Raw genomic sequence first — 23195 nt, 5'->3', positions numbered from 1 at the left:
AAGATTGTTTCCACTGTATAGCAGGAGGAAAAAGATGCTTTCCCTTGACTTTCTTTTAGCTTTCTTGGGGACTTTTCTGGCATGCTGTGGCAGAGAAAGGAAACAGATTTTGTTTTAAAGAAGGTGGAAGTGTTGTATTTCAATGCGTTCCACTCTTGTGGTGGATTCTGATAAGCAGAATTTGGGAAATGTTTCTGGAAAAAAATGATTTTTCCTAATGTCCCATTAAAATGTTGTGAATGACTTTTCTCCACGTTAGTATAACAGCATCTCTGATTGGAGTGGTGTTCCTCCGCAGAGGGAAACATTCCAGTTCTGGGTATTGCTGTGTGCCAGAATGGAAAACAGATGAGAGACAGAATCCTGCCACTATTTGGATGTCTTGTTTTGTGGGTCACTGAACCTCTCTAAGTTTTGATTTCTATAATGCGATAACATCCACTTGTCTCAGCCAGAGTTCTTAGTGTCTAACAACAAACCAACTACACATTTACTTGTACACTTAAGCAGAAAAAGAATTTGCTAGAAAGGTATTGGAGAGCTAACCTCATCTCAAGAAAGGAAAATACATATGAACAAGGCAGGTCAGGCAGCTGCTGGGACCAAAGTGGAAGCACAGCCAGAGTCACACAGCTGGTCCCATGGACTGGGAGTAACAGTGTCCGGCGGTTGGGTGCTGGCCGCTAGTTGGCGCCACTAGCTGCTGGAACTCAGCGCTGCTCCTGCCTGCTGATACAGTGGATTCTCTACAGTCTGTTTCTGGTTTCTCATTCAGTGGGGTAAGGTGTGTCTGCTTCCAGAACTTAGGTCATCTGCTGTTCCCTAGGGGTGAAGGAGTCAGGGGAAGTCTGTGTAGTATTTCAGCTGCTATAGTGAGAGGTGGGTTCTTCCATCCACCAAAACTCTTTTTAAGACTGGGAAATGGGAAATTTCCAAACATGAGAAGGGGGCTCAGATGCCAGGTGGCCAAACAAAAGCAACCGCTTGAGTCCATGCCTTCGGTGGTCCAACTTCCACCTAAGTCCTTTTTCCTGTATTTACCCTTTTGAAGGAATAAGTTCCTCCCACACAACCTAATGCAACCATACTTTCTATAATTTTAAATGATCTCAGTCCTACCCCAGGGAGGACTGGAAGTTACCCCAAGATCTCCGGGATCTAGCCGGCCTGTTCCCAGCCTCATTACGTGGCCGCATCCCTCTTTCCTGTCAATATTCGGGACCGATCATCACAAACAACACTGGACCAAGCATAAAGCCAGTTTCCCTGGCAGCGCAGGAGACTGGCCTTAGAATGGGCTCTTTTAGGGCATCTGAGATCTGCCCTCATTAGAGGCTCAGAGACAAGGAGTGTTGTTTGTGGGTGGAGTGGATGATGAACTGGCTTCCCTTGCTGTGCCTCCCTCCAGGTGCAGGTCGTCAGGGACGCTGAAAGCATTTCAAGGGACAAGGAGGGAGTGGCTGATAAGACTCAGTGAGGTTTTGAGTGTTCTGAGTCAGCCAAATGCTGGCGTGTTTCCCAGTTCCAGTACTCGGGGTTAAATTCTTTCTCCTCAGTACCCTAAATTTCACACAAAAGATCCTGCGAGGGTGTGGATTTAACAGTTAATTTGGTGACCCACAGAATCAAACTTTTGAGGGTGTGTGTGTGTGTGTGTGAGAGAGAGAGAGAGAGAGAGAGAGAGAATATACATAAGAGAGCTTTATTTTTTTAAGTTATATAAAGTCTTGGATTTCAGTGCATGTTGTAGGGGTAAAAGGTAAGAATTTGTCTTTGTTCTGTGCAGGGACATTAGAAGAAACCACTGCATTCCACAGTCTTGAATTCCGTATACTGTTCCTATTGGTCTGTGGCTCTTTGTCCCTCAGATCTTCCCTTCAGGGGGTTCCCGATTCCATGTGACCATAGGTAAGAATTTAATTAGTGATTCTTTATAAGTCCCTGCCTCTCTGGGTTACTAGCTTCTGACTCAAGTCTGGGTCAGTCTGTCTGATAGTCTGGCCCAGGGCCTCTTGCTAACTTCCAGTTGTAAGGGGGTCTTGGAAAGTGAGTACCTGGCTTTCCAGTCTTTGTAGAGGGAGACAGAGTGCCTGCAGTGAGAGTCTCACAGGACAGGGAATTCCTTAAATGTGTACAGGAGGCCGGATGTTGGGCAGGGTAAAACCCATCGAGGGTCCAGTGCACTTCCTTAGGAGGCTGTTAGGGACATTTTTTATTTATTTAAAATTTTTTTTTAACATTGATTTATTTTTGAGAGAGAGAGAGAGACAGAGCATGAGCAGGGGAGGGGCAGACAGAGAGGGAGACACAGAATCCAAAGCAGGCTCCAGGCTCAGAGCTGTCAGCACAGAACCCAACACGGGGCTCAAACTCACGAACCGTGAAACCATGACCTGAGCCAGAGTCAGATGGTTAACCAACTGAGCCACTCAGGGATCTGGTTGTTAGGGACATTTAAAAAGATGATATGTATGTAAAGCATCTCACATAGTACCTGCTACATATTATTACATCCCAATCAATGGTATTTCCTACATCTTCCTGGTTAATAAAATTGCCAGGTCTGAGCCATGAAAGGACGAGACTGCAAATACATAGTTAAACACAAGCATTGAAATTTGACATAGGATTTAGATAAAAGATTTAATAGGCAGGCTAGGAAAAGTTATATTAATTCATTATCTTCTGATACTTAGAAATTTTTATTTTTGGTGTAAGTATTAACTTTTTAATTGAGAAAAAGTGTTACTATTCAGCTTATTTTCTAAAAAGTTCTTTAATAAAACCAGCTTACCTGTTTTTATCTGGTTCTTATTATAAAGAGGAAATTAAAAAAATTGGGGGTGCCTGTGTGGCTCAGTCAGTTAAGCATCTGACTTTGGCTCAGGTTATAATCTCATGGTTTCTGGGTTTGAGCCCCGCGTTGGGCTCTGTGCTGACAGCTCAGAGCCTGGAGACTGCTTCGGATTCTGTGTCCCCCCCCCCCCGACCCTCCCCCGTTCATGCTCTGTCTCTCTTAAAAATAAGTAAACATTAAAATTTTTTTTTTAATTTGAATTCATCTTCATCCATAAAAAGTTGTTCAGCTTGGCATCTGTGCCCTACTGGGATGATTTCTCATTGGACAGGAGCTTGCTCCTGCTTGCTATCCCATTTGGGTGTCTGAGTCAGTTCCACATGCTTGGTTTTAAGTTTATGAACATGTAAAAAAGGATCAGCATAAATGAGAAAGTACTGTTTTGATTCCTAAGCCCAATCTGAAATCCGAATGAACTTGGTCATGAATTTTTCTGGTCACAAGCTGCATTGAAATTAGAGGCCCCAGAGGCATATTTCTTAGCTTGGAAATATTATCTTTATCTGTTGGCTTCCATAAGCAACAAAAGAATGTTGCCTCTCAAGATTCACTCTACATGACTTGTGATTCCTTTGCATGTATCTGGTAATTCATTCATCAAACATATATTGAGTTCCTAGTACATGTTGGGTATCACGTCAGCCTCTGAAAATGGTGATGAAAAGAGTTGGTCCCTGAACTGAAGGAGTTTGTGGTCTCATAGAATAGGTAAGACAGATATAGAAGCAAGTTAGTGTAGTGTCATGTGACAAGTGTGATACTCAATGTATGTATAAAGACAGGTGGTGGCTCAAAGGACAAAATGTCTAACTGTGGTTGTGGGGGAGGTGGATTCAAAGAAGTCTTCACAGAGGAAGAGACACTTGAGCTGGATCTGGAAGGACAGCACAGGTGCTCCCCGGGAGAAGGGGAGAGAGTGTCCCAGAAAGGGTCATGGCCCAAGCATAGGCATGAAGGGGCCTAGTGCCTTGTGGGGCTGCAGGTAGTGTGGAGCATAGAGCAGGAGAAGGGAATGTAGGGAGATGAGGCTGGGGGGAGGTGGAAGCCAGAACCTGGTGGGCCTTTTATGCCCTGCTGAGGAGTCTACACTTCATCCTAAAGGTGCCAGAGGCCACTAAGGTACCTTAAAGGGGGCAGGTTTGAATTTAGAGCAGTTACTCAGTATGATCAATTGGAAGTGAAGGCTAAGGGTGGAGCAGGGTGAATTTGGAGAAAGGGAAACCAGCGAGGGCCGAGAATATTGTAGAGGTGCCTGTGAGAAGGGATAGCAATGTCCATCTTTGACTCTATCTCCATTTGACATGATGAAGGTACTGTAGCTGTACTGATAGGATCCCCAACGCTTGTCAGATCACTTCGGTTTCCTAAAACAAAATAACCCTTATGGCAGTGTGGCAGAGGCTGCTAGCTGACCCCCAAAGACCCGTGGGCCCCTTCCATGGTGTAGAGCAGGGTTGGGAAACAGATACCCAGCCGGGAGCTCCATTAGCAAGCCCCCTGCCCTGGAGCCCTGTGGGTCTCGTGTGACAAGACGAGTTATCAGCAGAGGGAGGGATGTGTTCACTTCAGGGCTGAGGTGGTTAAATATCAGGTGTGAGCTCCTGTATTCTCTCTGTCCTCCCTGCATACCTTCTCCCCCTGATGACTAGAAGTCCCTGAGTCACCACTTGAAGGAGAGCTGCCAGACCTGACTGGACTTTATTGTGCTGTTTGACTCTGCAGTTAACCTGTCCTGATACAGCCTGTCTGTACTGTAGCCAAATCGTAGAAATTTGTTACTAGACTTGGTGGGCTTGCTGCTAAATTATTCAGGATAACTCTGAGTCAGTTCATGGATTATGAATTATTTTCACAGTGACACTACCCATATAGTAGTTTGTGTTCTTTTTATTGAAAGCTGTCTCCATGATTTCTGGAGTTTGGAGGTGGGTCCATTCTGTGTTCCACAGGGTGGCTCAGGCGGGAAGCTGAAGAATGTCAAACCTGGTCACTCGTTCCCTCTCTGGACTGTGTCCTGTCAGTTTAGACAAGTTACACTGCACCTTGTTTTGAGCACTGTTTTGGTTCTTCTTTCCTTTTCATTTCCACAAATATTTTTTGGCACCTGTCATGTGCCAGACCTATTCAGAAAGTTTTACTCTGTGCCTGGGACTGTGCTAGATTTTTCTGGTGCAACAATGAACAAGGAAGACATGGTCTCTGCTCTCCTGAAACATAGAGTACGGGTGGCAGGAGAGAATTAAGGAAACTATTCCAAATGATATGATAAGTGCTGTGTTTGGGGGGAGAATGGGATGTCTTGAAAACAGATGGAAGTAATACAAAACCTGAACTTGGAAATTCTGGAAGCCTTCCTGGAGGAAGTGACATTTAAGCAGATAAAGCAGGGTTGAATGGGAGTTAGATGAAGAGTGTTCTAAGAGGGGAAAGATAGTATGTGCCAAGGCCTAGAGGAGCTAAAAGAAGTTGTTTGCCTGTTGATGACAGAGTACAAATTGGGAAGTGGCAAAGACTAATGTTGAAAAAGGAAACAGGGACCTGATGATGAAGGGGTGATGAGCCATGTAAGGGGACTGTCTTCTGTTGGAGTACCCCAAAAGCAAAAACAGGCAAGTAGAAGTAGTTTATTTGCAGGTTGGTTCCAGGAAGCATGATGAAGGAATGGGAAAGTAAGCGGAAGGGAAGGAAGCCCGCAAAGGCTGTATTAACCAGCAGGCAACTGAAGGCCAGCACCACCAGAGACACCTGAGAGCCTGTTGGACATGCCTCTGAATTGTCACATTGGTCCAGGAAGGCAGGCGTTTATCCAGTGCTCTCGTCCCTCATTGGTTGGAGGTTGCATCTGGGAACCTTAACGCCTTCCACTTCTGGCCAGTCCCAGGTTCCTCAGAGAATGACCTGGGGCAGGCTGAGAGACAGAGCTGCTGGAGGCCATTGTGTGTATGGGATAGTCTGTAGGTGATATCTAGGGTGGGTCATGGGGATGTGGGCACGGCTCCTACAGCATCTCCCAGAAGTCTAGACTTCGTCCTAAGAACACATGGGATCTGTTACAGGGTTTTCAAGAATGCATTTTATAATCTTTTTGATGTTTAATTTATTTATTTTGAGAGAGAGACAGTGCAAGCAGGGGAAAGGGAGAGAGAGAATCCCAAGCAGGCTCCATACCGTCAGCGCAGAGCCCAGTGTGGGGCTTGAACTCAAGAACAGTGAGATCACGACCCAGGCCAAAATCAAGAGTTGGACACTTAACCAACTGAGCCACCCAGGTGCCCCTTCAAGAATGCATTTTAGAAAAGCTCATCTTGGCTGAATGGAGAGGGTGGATTAGATTGGGGCGAAACTGAAGTAGGCAGAGGAATTAAGACCTATTTTATTTTTAATTTTTAAATTTTATTTATTTATTTATTTATTTATTTATTTATTTATTTATGACAGAGCACAAGCAGGGGAAAGGGACAGAGGTGGGGGGGAGAGAGAGAGAACCTCAAGCAGGCCCCATGCTCAGTGCAGAGCCCGATGTGGGACTTGATACCATGACCCTGGAATCATGACCTGAGCCAAAATCAAGAGTCAGATGTTCAACCGACTGAGTCACCCAGGTGCCCCACCGTCTCTGTATCTTCTTTAGTGAGATACTTGTTAATATCGTTAGCTCATTTTTCAATGAGTTGTTTGTTTTCTTACTGTTGAGTTTTAAAAGTTCTTTGCGTATTTTGGATAATAGTCCTTTATCAAATATGTCTTTTGGAGTTATTTTTTCCCCAGTGTGTGTCTTGTCTTTCCCCCCCTTTTTTTTAAATGTTTATTTATTTTTGAGAGACAGAGCATGAGCAGGGGAGAGGCAGAGAGAGAGGGAGATGAAGAATCCAAAGCACACTCCAGGCTCTGGAGCTGTCATTATGGAGCCAGACATGGGGCTCGAACCCATGAACGTGAGATCATGACCTGAGCCAAAGTCGGACGTTTAACTGCCTGAGCCAGCCAGGTGCCCCCGTTTTCTTTCTTTCTTTTTTTTTCTAAAGTTTTATTTTTAAGTAATCTCTAACTCAACATGGGACTTGAACTCACAACCTCCAGATTAAGAGTCACACGCTCAGGGCACCTGGCTGGCTCAGTCAGTTGAGTGTCCAGCTTCAGCTCAGGTCATGATCTCATGGTTCATGAGTTTGAGCCCCGTGTCAGGCTCTGTGCTGACAGCTTGGAGCCTGGAGCCTGCTTCAGATTCTGTGTCTTCTCTCTCTCTCTGGCCTTCCCCTGCTCAAAAATAAATAAACATTTAAAAAAAAATTAAAAAAAAAAAAGAGTCACATGCTCTACTGACTGAGCCAGCCAGGCTCCCCTGTCTTTTCCTTTCCTTGACAGTGTTTCCACGCCAGGCAGAAGATTTTAATTTTAATAAAGTGTTGCCTATCAATTCTTTACTTCATGGATCATGACTTTGGTGTTGTATCTGAAAAGTCTCTGCTGGCCGTGATCGTATAGTGGTTAGTACTCTGCGTTGTGAAAAGTCACTGCTAGACTTAAGGTTTACCTAGATTTTCTTCTATGTTATCTTCTAGGAGTTTTATAGTTTTGCATTTTATATTTAGGTCTGCGATCCATCTTGAGTTGATTTTTGCAAAAGGCGTAGGGTCTGTGTGTGGATTATTTTGTGCATTATAGATGTATAGTTGTTGCAGCTGTGTTTGTTAAAAAGACAGTCTTCATTTGTTGCCTTTGCTCCTTTGTCAAGATCAGTTGACTATATTATTTACATGGGTCTATTTCTGTCAGCACAGAGCCTGATGTGGGGCTTGAGCTCGCAAACCATGAGATCATGACCTGAGCCAAAGTTGGACACTCAACCAACTGAGTCACCCAGGTGCCCTGAAATTTTGATTACTTTTGATTACTGTAGCTTTATAGAAAAGTCTTGAAGTTGGGTAGTGTCAGTCCTCCAACTTTATTCTTCTCCTTCAATATTATGTTGGTTATTCTGAGTCTGTCTCTCCATATAAACGTCAGAATCAGTTTGTTGCTATCCACAAAGCAACTTGTTGGGATTTTGACTGGGATTGCATTGAATCTATAGATCAAGTTGGGAGGAACTGCCATCTTGACAATAGCCAGTCTTCTTATTCACAAACATGGAACATCTCTCTATTTATTTAGTTCTTTGATTTTTCAGCAGAGCTTTGTAGTTTTACTTGTATACAGCTTATACATATTTGGTAAATTTATAATTAAGTATTTCATTTTGGGGGGATGCTATTGTGGTATTATATATGTATTTTTTATTCTTATTTTTTTATTAAAAATTTTTTTTAATGTTTTTATTTATTTTTGAGACAGAGAGAGAGAGAGCATGAGCAGGGGAGGGGCAGAGATAGAGAGAGACAAGAATCTGAAGCAGGCTCCAGGCTCTGAACTGTCAGCACAGAGCCTGACATGGAGCTCAAACCCACGGAGTGTGAGATCATGACCTGAGCTGAAGGCGAACGCTTAACTGACTGAGCCACCCAGGCACCCCTAGGTATTATATTTTTAATTTCAAATTTCTCTTGTTTATTGCTGGTATATGAAAGCAGTTGACTTTTGTATATTAAACTTGTACCTGACAGTTGCTTGCATGGCTCAGTCAGTTAAGCATCAGACTCTTGATTTCAGCCCAGGTCATGATCTCACAGTTCATGAGATGGAGCCCCATGTCAGCACAGAGCCTGTTTGCAATTCTCTCTCTCCCTTTCTCTTTACCTCTCCCCTGCTTGCACATGAGCTTCTCCCTCCCTCTCTCTCTCTCTCTTTCTCTCTCTCTCTCTCTCTCTCTCTCTCTCAAAATAGAAACAAATAAAACAAAACAGTGTATCTGACAACCTTACTATAATCACTTATTAGTTCTAGGTAGTTTTTGTCAATTCTTTAGAATTTTCTACATTGATGATCATGTCATCTGTGAATACAATTTTATTTCCCTTTCCGATCTATATTGTTTATTTCCTTTTTATTTTATTTTTTATTAAAAATTTTTTAATGTTTATTTATTTTTGAGAGAGAGAGACAGAGCGCGAGTGGGGGTGGGGCAGAGAGAGAGGGAGACACAGAATCCGAAGCAGGCTCCAGGCTCTGAGCTGTCAGCACAGAGCCCCACGTGAACCCATGAACCATGAGATCATGACTTGAACTAACGTCTGGCGCTTAACTGACTGAGCCACCCAGGCGTCCCTATTTTTTATTTTTTAAAAGTTTATTTATTTTTTGAGAGAGAAAGAGAGCGTGCACACATGCACGAGTTGGGGAGGGACAGAGAGACAATCTCAAGCAGGCTCTGCATTGCCTGCTCAGAGCCCAATGTGGGGCTCAAATTCACCAACCATAAGATCATGACCTGAGCTGAAATTAAGAGTTGGACGCTTAACTGACTGAGCCACCCAAGTGCCCCTGTTTATTTCCTTATCTTGTCTTATTGCATTAGCTATTCCAGTATGATGCTGAAAAGCAGTGGTGAGAGGGGACATCCTTCCCTTTTTCCTGCTCTTAGTGGGAAAAGGTTTTAGTTTCTTACAATTAACTATGATATTAGCTATAGATTTTTGGTAGATATTCTTTATCAAGTTGAGGAAGTTCCCCTCTATTGCTAGTTCACTGAGAATTTTTATCATGAATGAATGTTGGACTTTGTCAAATGTTTTTTATGCATTTATTGATATGGTCATGTGATTTTTCTTCATTAGCCTGATGATTTGATGGATGACATTAATTGATTTTGGAATGTTGAATCAACCTTGCATATGTGGGATAAAATCACTTGGTCATGGTATACAATTCTTTTCATACATTGTTCGATTTGATTTGCTAACGTATTGTTGAGGATTTTTGCATCTATGTTCATGAGAGATATTGAACTGTAGTTTTTTCTTTTTCTTGTAACGCCTTTGTCTGGTTTTGGTATTAGGGTAATACTGGTCATAGAATGAGTTGAGAAGTATTTCTTCTGCTTCTATCTTCTGAAGGAGATTATATAGAACTTGGTATAATTTCTCCTTAAATTAATTTGGTAGAATTTACCAGTGAACCCATCTTGGCCTAGTGCTTTCTGTTTTGAAAGCTTATTAGTTATTGATTCAGTTTCATTCATAGATATAGGCCTACTCAGATTGTCTGTCTCTTTGCCTAGGTGGGTTTTGGCAGATTGTATCTTTCAAGGAATTGGTCCATTTCATCTAAGTTATAAAATTTGTGGGCATAGAGTTCTTTGTAGTATTCTTACATTATCCTTTTGATGTTTAGGATCTATAGTGATGTCTCCCATTTCATTTCTGATATTAGTAATTTGTATTTTCCTTTTTATTTTATTGATATTTTCAAAGAACCAACTTTTGGTTTCATTGACTTTTTCTGTTGATATACTGTTTTCAGTTTTATTGCTTTCTACTCTAATTCTTATTATTTCTTTTCTCCTGCTTACCTTGGATTTAATTTGCTTCTCTTTTTTCCAGTTTCCTAAAGTGGAAGCTTAGATAATTGATTTGATTTGATTATATTTATTTATTTATTTTCTGTTTTATACCTTTATTTGACAATGAGCAGTTGGTTCTCATCCATATTAACTATAAATGTTTGAAAGTGGTGACAGGTACATAGGTAACCAGTGTATAGAGCTTGTTTAGTGAATCTTCATCCTTCTTAAGTTTTTCTGGACAACCGCACACAGATATGGTATGGAGCATTCCCTATTCCTTTTGCCCAGACAGCTTTGTTGAGCCTGGTGTTAGTCTGCACATCTGGAGTTCCCCTTTCTCTCATGGTAAATTTTCAGATCTCTGAGTGCCCGAGGGGCACGCTTCTTGGAACCCATGCCATGGATGTGCTTGTGACTGTTGATGGTGGTGTATTCTCTGGTCACTACCTCGTTGATGGCAGAACAGCCCTTCATTTGGCCACCCTTCTTTGTGGGAGCCATTCTGCCAGGCTCAGTTTGGAAAGCTTAGATGATTGATTTTAGATCTTCCTTCTTTTTAAATATATGCATTTAATGCTATGAATTTCCCTCAAAGCACTACTTTTGTTGCATCCCACAAATTTTAATAAACAGGGGTTTTATTTTCATTTAGTTGAAAATACTTCAAGATTTTGCTTCAGATTTCTTTTTTGATCCATGTGTTAGTTAAAAGTATGTTGTTTAATCTCCATGTATTTGGAGATTTTCCAGTTATCTTTCTGTTTTTGGTTTCTAGTTTAATTCCACTGTGGTCTGAGAGCAGACATTGTATGATTCCTATTCTTTTAAATTTGTTAAGGTGTTTTTTATATGGTCTGTCTTGGTGAATGCTTCCTGTGATCTTGAGTATAATATGTACTCTGCTGTTATGGGATGAAATGGTCTGTAGATATCAATTATATCCAGTTGATTGTTGGTGCTGTTGAGTTCAACTATGTCCTTACTGATTTTCTTTCTGTTGCATAATTCAATACAATATTACTGTTATTATTTTGAGCAACTTATTATCTGTTAGATCAACCAAAAATAAGAAAAATAAAAATTTTGGGGCACCTGGATGGCTCAGTTGGTTGAACATTGGACTTCAGCTCAGGTCATGATCTTGCAGTTGGTGAATTTGAGTCCCACATCAGACTTGCTGCCGTCAGCATAGAGCGTGCTTCAGATCCTCTGTCCCCCACCCCCCCCGCCTCCCCCGCTTGTGCTTTCAAAAATAAATACACATTTTTTAAAAAAAGCTTTAATTTTACCTTTACTTATTCCTTTTCAGAAACTCTTCCTTTCTTTATGTAGATCCACATTTCTGACCTATATAATTTTCCTTCTCTCTGAAGAATTTCTTATAACATTTCTTGCAAGACAGGTCTACTGGCAACACATTTCCTCAGTTTTTGTTTGAGAACTCTTTCTCCTGCACTTTTTTTTAATGTTTATTTATTTCTTTTGAGAGAGAGAGCATGTGTGCATGAAGAGGAGAGAGAGAGAGAATCCCAAGCAGGCTTGTCTGTGCTGGTAGCAAAGAGCTCTACTCTGGGGCTCAGTCTCACGACTGTGAGATCATGACCTGAGCCAAAATCAAGAGTCAGATGTTTAACTGACTGAGTCACCCAGGTGTCCCTCTCCTACACTTTTGAAGAGTAATTTCACAGGGTACAGAATTTTAGGATGGTATTTTTTTTTTCTCTGAACACTGAATATTTTGCTCTACTCTCTTCTTGGTTACCTGGTTTCTGAGGAGAATTTGAATGTAATTCTTATCCTCAAGCGCAGAGATTCTTTCTCAGCTGTGTCTAGTCTACTACTAAGCACGTCAGAGGTTTTTCCATTTCTGTTACTACAGTGTTTTTGATCTCTAGAATTTCTCTTGGGTTCTTTCTTAGAATTTCCGTCTCCCTGCTTACTTTGCCCATCTGTTCTTGCATGCTGTCTATTTTATCCATTAGAGCTCTTAGCATACTAATCACAGTTGTTTTAAAGTCTCAGTCTGGTAATTCTGATGTCCCTGCCATGTCTGAATCTGGTTCTGATGCTTGCTCTGTTTCTTTAAACTGTGTTTTTTTGCCTTTTAGTATGTGTCTTAATTTCTTTTTGGCAGCCAGACATGATGTATTGGGTAAAAGGCACTGCTGTGAGTAGGCCTTTTAGTAACAGTGGTGAGGTATGAGGGGAGGAGGAGTGTTCTGTAGGCCTGTGATCAGTTTCAGTGAGCCTGTGCCTCTAGGCTCCTGAACTTGCTGCAGGCTGTCAACCCCCCCCCCCCCCCCCACTTTACGTGGGACGGGATGGCTATAGTGGGCTAGAATTGGGTATTTCCCTTCTCTCTTTGGTAGAGAGGTCAGTAAGGCCCTGACAGAACCCCAGGCTCTGGTTAACAGCTTCTCCTGAGGGCAGACCTTGTTAAGAACAGAATGCTTGGAGTATTTCCACATGGTTCCTTCTCTCTTCCCACTGCTGGAAACACAGTGTTCACTGTGAGAACCTGGAAGAGCTCAGGAGGTAAAACTTTCAGAAGTGTGAGGGTTCCCAGTAACTGAATCTCCCTGGACTTTTTCTCTCAGACTTGTCCACCCTGAGCCTCCAACACTTGGTCAGTTACAGTTGAGGTTGCCCTGCTGTGGCACTCATGAGGGTTTTGCTCCAGTTGTGGTTCTCTGTATCCTCCTGGTGATTTTCTCCAGTTGTGGAGGCAGCAGTTTGACTTGTGGCCTCACTTCGCTGGTGGATATGGACATTAAGAAGGTTGTTGGGGCACCTGCGTGGCTCATTCGGTTAAGTGTTTGATTGTTGGTTTTGGCTCAGGTCATGATCTCATGGTTCATGAGTTCAAGCCCTGCATTGGGCTCTGCACTGATGGTGAGGAGCCAGCTTAGGGATTCTCTCTCCCCTCTCTCTCTGCTCTGTGCTTTACTTGCTTGTGCTCTCACTCTCTCTCTCTGAAAACAAACAAACGACTTTAAAAAAAAAAAAGAAGAAGGGTTGTTGGTTTTTAGTTTGTTCGGTTTTTTACTTGTTGTTGGGGTGAAGCAGTGACTTGCATGCTTCTTACTTGCTGGACCCAAACCCCATGACTGTGGTTTTTACGCTTAGTTCGAGAAGCTTGTGGAATATCCAAGTGCAGTTATTACTCTATGAATGATGCCTGAATGGGGAAGGGGGTAAATGAGATTAGCCAGGGATATGGTTCATGTGGGAAGAGAAGAGGACCCAGGCCATGTCCTTGAGAATGACCACCATTTAAGGAAAGAAAAGAGATGCTAACAAGGCAGAATAAGAATGAACCTGAGATGGGGCACCTGGGTGGCTCAGTCAGTTAGTGTTCAACTCAAGTCTTGATCTCAGAGTTGTGAGTTCAAGCCCTGTGTTGGGCTTCACACTGGGCATGAAGCCTACTTAAAAATAAATAAATAAAATCTTTTTTATTTTATTTTTTATTTTTTAAAATTTACATTCAAATTAGTTAGCATATAGTGAAACAATGATTTCAGGAGTAGGTTCCTTAATGCCCCTTACCCATTTAGCCCATCCCCCCTCCCACAACCCCTCCAGTAACCCTCTGTTCTCCATATTTAAGAGTCTTTTATGTTTTGTCCCCCTCCCTGTTTTTATATTATTTTTGTTTCCTTTCCCTTATGTTCATCTGTTTTGTTTCTTAAAGTCCTCATATGAGTGAAGTCATATGATTTTTTTGTCTTTCTCTGACTGACTAATTTCACTTAGCATAATACCCTCCAGTTCCATCCACGTAGTTGCAAATGGCAAGATTTCATTATTTTTGATTGCCGAGTAATACCCCATTGTATATATATACCACATCTTCTTTATCCATTCATCAATCGATGGACATTTGGGGTCTTTCCATACTTTGGCTATTGTTGATAATGCTGCTATAAACATGGGGGTGCATGTGTCCCTTCGAAACAGCATACCTGTATCCCGTGGATAAATACCTAGTAGTGCAATTGCTGGGTTGTAGGGTAGTTCTATTTTTAGTTTTTTGAGGAAACTCCATACTGTTTTCCAGAGTGGCTGCACCAGCCTTCATTCCCATAAATAAATAAAATCTTTAAAAAAAGGATGAACCTGAGAGGCAGGAGGAAAATCAGAAGAATGAGAGCTTATGGAACCTAGGGGAAGAATGTTTTAAAAGAGGGAATAGCCAACGAGAGTGAATGCTGCCGAAAGGTCAAATAAATCAAGGGCTAAAAACTGTCTCTTGGAGGGAGCTTTCTGGTAGTTTGGATGAAAGCATTTTGAGCGACATGGTATGGGTATAATACAGATCAGAAAGAATTGAGAAGGAAAAGGTGAGGCGATGGAGAGAGCAGGTGAGATTAATTTTTTCAAGAAATTTGTGAGATATGGATTTGAGGGAGTGCTTTTCCTCCTAATAGAAATGTTGATGGGAATGAGTGGAGTGAGCTGGAAGAGGGAGTGATGGAAAGAAGAGACAGAGGAGGGTAGGTGGTGGATGGAAGGAAATCTCAAAGAAGGCAGGGAGGTGGTGAGAATGAGAGCACAGGAGGAGGGATTAACCCTTCAGGAGAAGAGGGATGTCTAGTCCATTTTAACAGGAGGAAAGCGCATAAGATTGCTATAGGTTATGTATTATGTCCTTTAATCTTTACAGAACTCTCTGGGGCTGGATGTTGTTTTCCCCAATTTTCAAATGATGTAATGAAGGTCTGGAAAAGTTTGGTAATCTGCCCAGAGTCTCACAGGAGAACCTAGGTCTTCTGACCCCAAGGTTGCTTTGAACCCGAACTGTAATACTCATTTGCCTGTGATAGTGTAAAAGCTTAATTCCCTATAAGGAAGTGCCCTGAAAATGAGTGAAATCTAGTCGGGTCCTTGTTTTACGATTTGATAAGCTAGGATGCAAAGAGCTTTTACTGCAACAAACATGCAATTCCGTTTGGTAGAGATCTAGCTAAAGAGGTTATGTTTGATTAATGTTTGACCAACTCCGTATCAAAGGTCTGACTTTTCTTTCTGAGCGAGACTGCTAGAATAAATAACCTTGCTTCTGCCTCTTTGTGTGGCTGAGCAACACCAACATGCATATCTTACATGGCTTATCTTCTTCATTCTTCCCAATGTTGAATTGCCACCATGTGGGTACAATGGGATCTGTGTTATAGATGAGAAAACTGAGGCTCAGAGAGGTCAAGTAGCTTGCTTGAGGCCACAGAGTAGGTGGCAAAGCAAGAGTTTGAACCCAAGTCTCTCTGACTGTGAATCTCTTGCTCTTTCAACAAAGCATTGCTTCATGTAGTTTGAGAGGTAGGGAGGGACTTTCTAGTTGGAGGATGAATTTTAAGACTGTAATATGCCGTGGCATAGAACCTGTCTACCAGGATTTTGACTTTCTCCTTTCAGCTTGTTTAACTTAAACTGAGAAAGTGTTACAGGACTGATACTAGTCAATATTTATATAGTGCCAACTACATACTGAGCATTGTTCCAGGTGCTGTAGGTGTAGTAAGTTAATCCCAGAGCAAACTATGAGGTAGGCTCTATTATTGTCTCCATTTTATGTAGGAGATACTGAGGCACAAAGAGGCCCAAGCTTACTCAAGGTCACACAGCCTGTAAGTAGCAAAGCCAGGATTAGAACCCAGAGTCTGGGCTGTTGCCTCTCAGGGAGGCACTGTTGCTCTCTGACCAGGAGAATGACGACACTGGGTTCTCAAAGCTGATTCTGTGACTTCTTCCCTGTTCACTCAGTTTAGTGATTTGACTAGAGGCATAGACTTTGGAGTCAGACCTGGGTATGAATCCCAGCTCTATCACTTACCATGGTATGACCTTGGACAAATTACTTCTCTACCTGCTCAGTTTCTTCATCTGTAATATAGAGACACTGACAATACTCAACTCAGAGTCTTTGTGAGGATTGAATGAGATAAAGCCTATTAAGAGCTCAGCAGGAATGCAGGGCATTGGATAATGGGCAGTAGTTGTTATCAATGTATCTTGAAGTTGTCAGTAACCAGCAGGATTGGAGCATGGGTCTGCTTGACTCCCTCCCCCCCCCCCCCCAGCCCCCGTCCTCTACCATATCAATTACCTCCTGAGCGTCCTCATCCTGGTGCTCAGCAGGCCCTGCTTGTAGACTTCCCGGATGCTGTCAGTGGACCTGTCAGTGTTCTGTCCACTCAGGTGGCTCCATTGGCTCTCCCTCCTCCTGTCCGACTGTGATAGCAATCAATGCAGAGAAGGCAGCAGCAGGACCAGACTGGGAGTCGGAGACCAGAGGAGTAGGGATAAGGAGTCAAGACCTGGTCCATGGAGTATAAGTCAAGGCCACAGGCATGGCCAGGGTCACACACCTAACCCACAGTGTTGCCGGCCCCTCCCTGCAGGAATGTGCAAAGTCTATGGGCTAATGTCAGGTCCACCTCGGGTCTGGTTTAGACAAATCCTTGTATATAATGATTCATCACAGGCAGTCTTTTGGAAGTCTGCCATCCTAGCCCCCAGCCCTAGAGGCTAGATTTTGATGATTTTGCATAGATTTTGAAGGTGCATCTAATACTTCTATTTTTCATCCATTTTTAATCAGTTTGAGTCCTGTTACTTTTTTTTTTTTATTTTTTTTTTTATAAGTTTACTTATTTAAGTAATCTCCACACCCAGCCTGGGGCTCTAACTCACAACCCTGAGATCAAGAGTCTCATGTTCTACCGACTGAGCCAGCCAGGCGCCCCAAGTCCTGTTACATTTCTGTTATTGTGTCCTGGCCCTTCTTTTTGTGACCTGAGAATGCCCGGTAGCAGTGCTGCTCCTCAGAAGGCTGCAGGAGTGTAGAAGGTTCTAGATTTCTCAGGGTGGTCTGAGAAATCATAGATTAGAGAGAATCTGTGTTAAGGAGAGAAGTCGGGATTGTTACAGGTAAACTGTGGGTGTGCTTCAGGCCCTAAGGGGAAATAGGGCCATAAATTAAAGTGTGATTAGATGCTGGCTGAATGGGGGCAGCTCTGAGAGTGAGAGCCCAGAAGGTGGGGTAAATGGTGGGAGTCCAAGGGCAGAGCATGAGGACTCTGGGCACTTGCCACATGGGGTTGTTGGCATGGCATGGGGTGAGCCTCACTGCCTAATGCAGGCTTCTCAACCAGGTCCCCTAAAGAGTGGCTCCCGGCAGAAGAAAGTGAACACGTGTGTGTGTGTGTGTGTGTGTGTGTGTGTGTGTGTGTGTACATGTGGGGGAGGGGGTATCTGAAAAGTTCAGCCAAAACTAATACCCTGTAGGAGAGAATTTTCTTTGAGGTCTTATGTTTTATACTGGAGATCTGTTTATTTTAACATAAAACTGTTTGAAAGGACAGCATCAAGTAAAGTGGGTGTTCCCTGCTTATGCTGTAACTTGAGTAGTCTGTCACTGCCCCTCACCCCAGCCCCCAAAGACACAGTGTGAGAAACACAGCTCAGGGACCTGGAGTTGGGGTATTTTGTTCCATCCTATTCTTACCTTCCCATCTCTTGTACTCTGGTCCAGATCTCAGCTTCTCTCTCTCTTTTTTTTTAATGTTTATTTATTTTTGACAGAGAGAGAGAGACAGAGCATGAGCGAGGGAGGGGCAGAGAGACAGGGAGACACAGAATCCGAAGCAGGCTCCAGGCTCCAAGCTGTCAGCACAGAGCCTGACGCGGGGCTCGAACTCACAGACTGCGAGATCATGATCTGAGCTGAAATTGGACGCTCAACCAACTGAGCCACCCAGGCGCCCCCAGATCTCAGCTTCTCTTAACTTGGGTTATTATGATGTGCACTTAAAATCCTTAAAAAAAGCCCACAACATTGTGATGTAATTATTAAAACAATACATATTTACTAAAGACAGGATAGTTCTCAAGAACATTTAAAAAGCAATGAATTATTTTTTATAAAGGTATTTTTTCTTTATTTTGAGAGAGAGCGAGTGTGTGCATGTGTGTGTGCGTGCACGCACACACACACACACACACACACACACACACACACACACATGCAAGCAGGGGGAGGGGCAGAGAGAGAGGGAGAATCCCAAGCAGGCTCTGTGTTGTCAGCACAGAGCCCAATGTGGGGCTTAAATCCACGAACAGTGAGATCATGACCTGAGTTGAAATCAAGAGTCAGATGCTTAACTGAGTGAGCCACCCAGGTGCCCCACAACCAATTAATTTTTAAAGTAAAATTTTATTAAATTTTTTGTATCATGGATTCAAATTCTAATGATATGGAAGGACACATAAATATTCTCCTTCCTACTTCCTGTTCCCCTGCTATCCTGTTTTTTCTTGGAAGCATCCCGTTTTATCAGTTTCTTGTTTAATTATGGACATGTATTCTCCACTATCATTTCCCCCCAAATGGTGGCTTTTTTTTAGATTTTTTTTTAATGTTTATTTATTTTTGAGACAGAGAGAGACAGAGCATGAACGGGGGAGGGGCAGAGAGAGAGGGAGACACAGAATCCGAAGCAGGCTCCAGGCTCTGAGCTGTCAGCACAGAGCCCGACGTGGGGCTCAAACTCACAGACTGTGAGATCATGACCCGAGACGAAGTCGGACACCCAACCGACTGAGCCACCCAGGCGCCCCCCAAATGGTGGCTTAATTGACAACACACAGAGAGACACACACTGTCCTGAGCTTTATTTTTTGCTTTAACGTGTATCTTGTGAATTTTGCAGATCAGCATATTGAGGTGGGTTGTTTGTCACTATTGCCCGGGGAAGCAGCAGGCTCTTCATTGGTCGGCATCTCTCCAGTGTCTCCCGGGTCTGTCATAGTGTGTCAGATTAATTGTGCTGAAATGTCCCTCCCTTGCTCAAACCTACCTGCTTCCCCCCCCCCCACCTCCAGGAATGACAAGGTCCTTCTCTTCCTGCATCTGATAGCACACCCATCCCAGCCGAGCCAGGCCTCTTTGCTCTTTCTTGCCTTTTCCATGTTTTCTGTTCCTCTCTGCTCTTCCCACCCTGCCGTGCCCAAAGTGGATCTTCCTGTCTGTTCTTTTCTCCTGGATCCTCTCTCTCCATGACACCCCCAACTCGGTGCTAATGGCGGCATTTACCACTCATCACTCAGGCTGTGTCTTTGCCTCACATTGTCACCCACGCACTGTTGATATGTGTAGCTCTTGTTCCACCTGACCGTAAACCCTGTGCAGACCAGCGACCACATTTTCTAAGTTGTTTGCTACTTCCTCGGTGCTTTTAAATCACATAGTGGAAAGGAAATTTCACTACAGGAAATCACCTGTAAAGTGGGAACAGTAACAGTACCTACCTCATAAGTTGAAAAATTTGTAAGAAGGCCAAGAAACCTGGCTCTGAGTGCTGACTCACCCAGATTGAGGGTAGAACAGAACAGAGTCTTCCCCACAGAGACCCAAGCTGAATCCTGCTCCTTTTATAGAAACTGGCTTGAGGCTAAATACTGTTAATGCTCTTCAGAGCCTTGATGGATGTGCCTAGAAGAGGTTGAAATGAATAGGTTGAACCTTTGCAGGAGGAAGCCTCAGTGCAGGGCTGATCATTGATTAGCTGCTCAGGAAACATGACAGATAAGATTTTTAGATTCAACAGTACAAGTTCTGTGGTCCAGAGAGCTAGCTGAAATGATTTTTCCTCCTTTGGTCAATCTTATTTAAAGGAAGGATGCATAACAATATTAAAGAAAGTGTTAATGACGTCACCATTTAAACATTTTTATTTGTTTATTTATTAGAGAGAGAGAGAGAGAGAGAATGAATCCCAAGCAGGCTCCAAGCTCAACACAGAGCCCAATGCAGGGCTTGATCCCATGACCCTGGGATCATGACCTGAGCTGAAATCAAGAGTTGGATAGCCACCCAGGTGCCCCAGTGACATCACCATTTTTACTTTTACATAACTCCTTCCAGACTTTGCCCACTTTCATGCATAAAAAATATATAGGGTAGTTATAGTCAGAGTGAACATATCGTTTTTCAGCCAAGTGGGAATCTTGATAGGAAACAAGAATTAGTGTTCCATGAAGGCATCTTCCTCACCCAGATCTTGTGGCTCTATCTTGATTTTCTCCCTCTCTTCATTTTGACCTGACTTGCCAGAGGTCTGTTTTTTTTTTTCTTTCTTCTTTGTTTTCATTGTTTCTTAGAAAGATAAATATAAGTCCCTACCCTTATTTATCTTTTGTAAGCTGGAATGTGATTGGAATGTGAGTGCTGGAGGAAAGTGGGAAGAACATTCACAAGAACATATTTATTGTCAATCACCCCCTATTAGACAAGGGGATTATTTCTGTCTCCCAAAGGAATAGAGATAATCCAAACCTTAGATTTGTAGAGTTTTTAATCCAGTGACCTCACTCACCACATTTCACATATCATTTACTATTTCCCAGTTGTCATTCATTTATCACCTACCTTTTCTATCTCATCCACATGTAATTTCTCACATGAATATACTCCATTCTAACCTCCCAGGAACTGTGTCGTGGGCATTCCTTTATGCCATCATTACTATGTCCAGGGAGGTGGCAGGGAAGAGTGGCTAAAACTGTTGATGGTCTAGGTTCAGATTCTGCCTCCACCACTTATTAGCTCCATACCTTGATCAAATCACCTGCAAGGTAGGAACGGTAACAGCACTGGTTATTGGGAGGAACGAAGGAGTTAGTACTTGTATGGCACTAGAACATAGTAAGAGCTTAATAAATGTTAACTGTTATCTGATTTTTTTTCTAATCTTCAAAGACCAGATAGCATCCTACCTCTTACCTGTAATCTTCTCTGCCTAGTCTTGCCCCGCGCATAATGATCACTTACTCTTTTGATAGTATAACTTATTTGATACTTAATTTACACAGACAGCATTCTGAGACAGTTGCACAATAGAAAGAAAAACAACTGAGCACATTTTGACATTATCACTTTCTATGGTGCTTTGGGGTAGTTACTAGTGTCTTGGTTTTGCCCTTTGTAAAAAAATGTATGTTATAAAACTTAACAAGTTTATTGTGAGAGCTAAGTAAGATAACGCTTAAGAAGTATCTCATACAGGGGCTCCTGGGTGGTTCAGTTGGTTAAGCAGAGCCAGACCTGGGGCTCGAAGTCATGAACCTTGACATCATGACCTGAGCCAAAAACAAGAGTTGGATTTGGCTCAAGTCTTAATTTCAGGGTCGTGAGTTTGAACCCTGCACTGGGTTCTTTGCTGGGCATGAAGCCTACTTTAAAAAAAAAAGGGGGGGGGGTGGAATTAAAATAATCTCATAAACTTCTTCCTGGAGACCAGTTTCCCCAACAGTAACTCCTACTTTAGAAACTAAAATACAGCTGGGCATATTTCCTTTAGTCTTTGGCCTGTGGGTAGACACACATATTTTAAAAAGAAAGGAATCACATTATACACCAATTTTGCAACCTGCTTTACTTTACATAGACATTTCCCCATCTATTTAATATTTTTCAAAGTCATGGTTTTCATGAGTTATATAGCATCCCAGATACATTTATACTTAACTTATTGGACCTTGAAGTTGTATTTATATTTTAGCTATTCTAAGGATTGCTGCATCAAATATCTTTGTGTATGAATCTTTGTAACGATCTTTTGCTACTTTGTTAAGATAAATTCTCCTGGGAATAGAGACATTGGGTCAAAGAAAACACATTAAAGGATGCTGGTACACATTGCCAAATTTTGCCTCCCACAAAGACTGTGTAAATTACATTCCTGTCAACAGTGACCATGGGTGCCTGTCACATCTCACTGTTGCTGATGATCTGTTGTGTTGTTACTTAATTTTTTGTCTGCTTTGTCATCTTTCAACAGATTGTAATCTTGAACAGGCACTGTGGGCGTCTGTGTATCCAACACAAAACTTTGCTCAGTGTCATTCACATAGATAGCCTTCGTAAATATCTGCCAAAAGAATGAATTTCTCTTTACAAGTATCCCTCTGGGGTTAAGAGCTGGGGAATATACTTGAACAGTCACTTTCAAGTTGGTCACGTTGAGAGAGAGGTTTATATACTTGCCCTTGGTCTCCCATGGAGATGGCTTGGCTGGAAAAGTATTAAATCACAGGTAATTGGCTCATGTTCAGGGGGCTTGGAGAGGGGCATGGGGTACAAGAAAGTGAGCTATGTTTCAGGGTCAGCTCTGCAGCATGCTGGAAACTGACTTTCCACACTGTCACCCATTCTTTCTTCATGACTAGGTGTGGAGAGGGGCAGGATCTGTTTTTACAACTCAGCTGTGTAGCAGAATGAGTGGAATTTTCCAGAGGTTCCTCTTGATGGCTGTTGGCATAATCGCAGCTTTGCCCTCTGGGAGTCATTAGGCTGCGGCTCTTGAAGCCTAGACGGCTGTTTTAGTAGGTCAGATTGTGGGATCTGTGTGTTTATGTTGGCATGGAGAGTCCTGTAGGGTTTTGAACCATAAATGTTGTTTTTATTTTCCTTATACTAGCTCAAAACTATATGTTTTGAGCCATGGGGCTAACATAACGGAAGTGTGTTACTCTCCCCTTCCCCTACCAGCTCCAACATGTACACACATATGCTGAACACAGTGGCCCAGATGATTCCCTGGCACTTGGTACTTTTTGAAATGCCAGAGAGTCTGGGGTCATCTCCTAGGAATAACACATTGCTTGAGAGTTTCTTTGGAATCTCCATACCCACTATGAACATGAGTGGATACTTCCTCTGCCCTATCCCCCAGAATCCTCTCTCCTGGGCTAAAGAGGTTTAGAGTGTGAAAGCTTGCTGTGGATCTGGGGACATCTGAGCCCACAGTAGTATCTCCGTGTTACAGTTTCACTTGCCCATTTGTGAATTGAACACCAATTTCTTTTATTATTTATTTCACACATGTGCACTAGCAG

General features: G+C 42.7%; 1 pseudogene; it reads left to right on the top strand.

The window, feature by feature from the left end:
• LOC125912076 (phospholipid hydroperoxide glutathione peroxidase-like) overlaps positions 1–23195 on the top strand; it is a 57684-nt pseudogene that overhangs the window by 17664 nt on the left and 16825 nt on the right.

This window comes from Panthera uncia, assembly GCF_023721935.1.
Source record: "Panthera uncia isolate 11264 chromosome C1 unlocalized genomic scaffold, Puncia_PCG_1.0 HiC_scaffold_4, whole genome shotgun sequence".
Taxonomy (NCBI): domain Eukaryota; kingdom Metazoa; phylum Chordata; class Mammalia; order Carnivora; family Felidae; genus Panthera; species Panthera uncia.
The sequence above is the reverse complement of the archived record's forward strand: the minus strand, read 5'-3'. Positions and strand labels throughout refer to the sequence as shown.